The sequence below is a fragment of the Micropterus dolomieu genome, linkage group LG11 (genome assembly GCF_021292245.1).
Source record: "Micropterus dolomieu isolate WLL.071019.BEF.003 ecotype Adirondacks linkage group LG11, ASM2129224v1, whole genome shotgun sequence".
In the NCBI taxonomy this organism is placed as follows: Eukaryota; Metazoa; Chordata; class Actinopteri; order Centrarchiformes; family Centrarchidae; genus Micropterus; species Micropterus dolomieu.
Window position 1 is genome coordinate 28,634,011 of NC_060160.1, and position 3,870 is coordinate 28,637,880.

Sequence of the window (3,870 nt, forward strand, 5' to 3'; positions counted from 1 at the left end):
GCAGCAGAAATCTTTTTGTAACCTTGGCCAGATCTGTGCCTTGCCACAATTCTGTCTCTGAGCTCTTCAGGCAGTTCCTTTGACCTCATGATTCTCATTTGCTCTGACATGCACTGTGAGCTGTAAGGTCTTATATAGACAGGTGTGTGGCTTTCCTAATCAAGTCCAATCAGTATAATCAAACACAGCTGGACTCAAATGAAGGTGTAGAACCATCTCAAGGATGATCAGAAGAAATAGACAGCACCTGAGTTAAATATGAGTGTCACGGCAAAGGGTCTGAATACTTATGACCATGTGATATTTCAGTTTTTCTTTTTTAATAAATTTGCAAAAATTTCTACATTTCTGTTTTTTTCTGTCAAGATGGGGTGCTGAGTGTACATTACTGAGAAATAAAATGAACTTTTTTGATTTTTGGAAAATGGCTGCAATGAAACAAAGAGTGAAAAATTTAAAGGGGTCTGAATACTTTCCGTACCCACTGTATATGCTACTCTGCGATAGCAGAGGTAGTGTCTAAACCCCGGTGGAGGTTGGAACCTGCGGCTGTGTGTTACCAGTTTACGGACACTACCAGCTTACAGTCAAGGTAAGACACTGTAAAATATTAAAATAACTCACATATCTGTTATTGACATTATACTTCACAAGGTTTTAAATGCTTTTTAAAATATAAATGTGGGAACGTTATTTTTCCCAGTCCAACATTAACAGTTAGCATTAACTATGAATCACTTATTAATTACCTTAAGTTTACTTAACGTTTACGTTAACGACATTTGACAGCTGATATAAAATTGGCTGTCTTAAAAGGACAACACAAAAACATTTAAAGACTGTCTCCATTTTCTCCCATGTATGTGACATAATAGTGCTGTCAACATTAAAACACTGAGGCATCTTTTAGTGGAGCATCTAAAAAATTAGAATACTGAGCAAAAGTTCATTGTGAGCATCAGAACCAGACTGAGGCTTCAGAAACCTTTGCAGGTGTTTTGAGTTAATTTGCTGATTAGAGAGCTCTTCTCCAGTTGACATTTCTGTGTAATTTATAATACAGAAGTGTATTTATTCTAAGCATTTAATATTTTGAGATACTGGAGTTTTTATTTCCATGAGCTGTAAACCATAATCAAGATGAAAACAAAAAGGGTTTGAAACGCTTCACTTTGTGTAATGAATCTAGAATATATCAAAGATTCACTTTTTGAATTAAATTACGTTAGAAAATTAACTTAACACAGTGTTCTGTTTTTTAAAGACTGATCTGTATTTAATTTATATTTTTTTATCACCTGAAGCATTTTTTGCACATTTTCCTCGCAGAGTCACACTGTGGATCAGATGTCCCACCAGGTACCAGAGAGCTGCAGAGACCTGGGAGTCCTCATTTTGCTGATGGGGTGGGTAGACGTGGAAAGGACTTCTCCTTCTGTTTACTTTGACATTTAATTGTTGTCCATATTTGTATCATAGGTCCATTTAAAAAAAGATATAGTTTATGGTTCACATTGTAATAAATTCTATAGAGCACTCCCTGTCTTTACTATTTACTGAAAAGCTAATCGTATACCACAGATAATATAACATCAAAAATAATGTGTTGTAAGAGCTATTTTAATGATAAGAACCCAGTGTCATAATCAGTAGTGTTCAGGTGTTGTGAGTAAAAAGAAAAGGCTGCACAAAGCAGGAGCTGAAGAGCTGGAAGCTGGAGCTGTTATCTCCTGAAGAGCTGGTCAAATCACATCTGGAGGGTTCTGCAATCAGCTCCTCTGGCACCTGTAAAGACAACAATGGGTAGACAGTTAAGAAGCTTCTTCCTAAGAGCCATAAAGCTACTGAACTCATGATAACTTCTCTGGCATGTGACAGTAATTAGGGGTGGCAATGTGAAATACACTGTTTCCTAATATGTGCAATATACGGTTTTCTGCTGGACACTGTGCAATAATAATCCATGCTACTAGACACCTGTTGGCTACTCCAGTCAGATCTTATTGAACGTTTATTATAAGAATCTTATTTTATATTTCTTATTGAACTGTACTACCTTTTTTGGCAAATTCTAATCCACCAAACAAACTCAAAGGCAGCTCTCAAACTCCTAATTTCTCACCTTAACTAAACCATCGCCCTAGTTACAGCCCAGCTACCTGTCTGCAGGCATAACACTCATTATATGCTGACAAAAAGGTGGATGTAAATCTCTGCAGGTAGCCTACAACAGCTGTTCTGCTGAATTATGCATCCACCTCTGAAGTTCCTTATGAGGGATTATGATAGCATGATTTTTGTATTACTCAGGGTAACCAAAATTATTGTGTTTTCTTATATTGATCTCTGATGTATTTTATAGGTAGAAGTTTATATGTTGGTTTATCATTTATTAAACTAGACCTGATGTGTGTGTTTTTTGGAGAGGTGCAGAAACAGGGGGTCACTGTATGATCAGATAAGGACACACTACCCCTCACCCATTGTGAGGGGTAGTTTGGAATGTGGTACAAACATCTCCAAGAAATCTCATTTCAGGAACTACGCTCGTAATCTGCTCAGCAACAGCATGGCGATTCGTGGAGTCAGAGGACAAACATTGGGGTCAGAGGACTTGGGCCAATCATGGACTGACCTACACTTTTGTTTAATTGTTTTATGACATGACGATGTATACTAAAACACTGGGTCAGGGAGAGATAGCCAGTCAGACTTCATGAACTGATACAGCTTGTTGTTTGTCAGGGAAAGGAAGATCGACCCAGAGCTCTGTAAGCTTTATTCATTTACTTATAATAAAACTTAACTTGGACCAAAAACATCTTCTCCTATTGCTTCATGAAAGAACACGCAGGACCAAGGACTACACATAGTTTAAAAAGGGTAATTTAAAGTCACGGTCCAACAGCAATGTCGCTGATCAAACAGTTATCACCTCAGACTGTTTGCTAAATCTCAAGGAATTCTACACCTACTAAGTGTAATAACTTATTGAGGACTCTAAATATCCTTCAGTATGTACTTCAAATCAATCATTCCCACTGATGAACCCCACAAAGAATAGTATATCATTTCTGAACAGTGAGCTCGGCGAGCAGGCAGAACTCTGCAGCTGCTCCCCCCTCGGCTCTCTGCCTTTAAACCCTTCGTGTCCCTCCAATTCAGGTGCAGCCACTTACAATAGTATCTGACTAGTATCTAACTGAACAGTGACTCCGTTACAGTACGAAGCCAAATCTAACGTTGCCCGTTTGTAAAGTTTACCATTAACCACAGCTGCCAACTAACGAGCTAAGCTAACAAGCTATTTGCCGATAGCGATACCTATTAAATATTGATAACACAAAAATAAAATACAGGAATTTCACTCATCAACTGGAACACAGATTTCCTGGAGGTTCTCTCTCCAATGAACTGCACAGCCTACCATTATTCATCTGGTATCTGCATGTAGAAATGTCCAAACGGCTCCAAGAGGCTGAGACTCAGAGCTCTGTGTATTAGCTGATGGCGGACTGAGTGCTAGCAATGACAGAAGCCAGAGACACCAATGGGGATTGACTCCCTTTTGGAGCCAGCCTCAAGTGGCTACTCGATGAACTGCAGTTTAAGTTACTTCCTGACTAGTATCGTAAGTGACAGCCGGAGGTTGCTGCTTGCTAAATACACATAATTGACCGACCTCTTCCTTAGTTGAAAGGTTGCTTTGACAGGTGCATGAGAACTAATGCATTTATTATATAATTAAATTGTTTATATATGTATAGGATTATTTTTATATATATATATATATATATATATATATATATATATATATATATATATATATACACACACACACACACACACACACACACACACACACACACA

At 38.0% G+C, this 3,870-nt stretch overlaps 1 long non-coding RNA gene across 2 annotated transcripts; it reads left to right on the top strand.

Annotated features, from left to right (window-relative positions):
• Nucleotides 1–546: 546 nt before the first annotated feature.
• LOC123979582 lies at nt 547–2,791 on the top strand. Of its 2 annotated transcripts, none has more exons than XR_006827260.1 (3): nt 547–592; nt 1,330–1,406; nt 2,539–2,791. It is a non-coding gene; the product is annotated as an uncharacterized LOC123979582 (long non-coding RNA). The 2 variants fall into 2 exon arrangements; XR_006827259.1 differs by having other exon boundaries at nt 581–592; nt 2,525–2,791.
• Nucleotides 2,792–3,870: the final 1,079 nt, after the last annotated feature.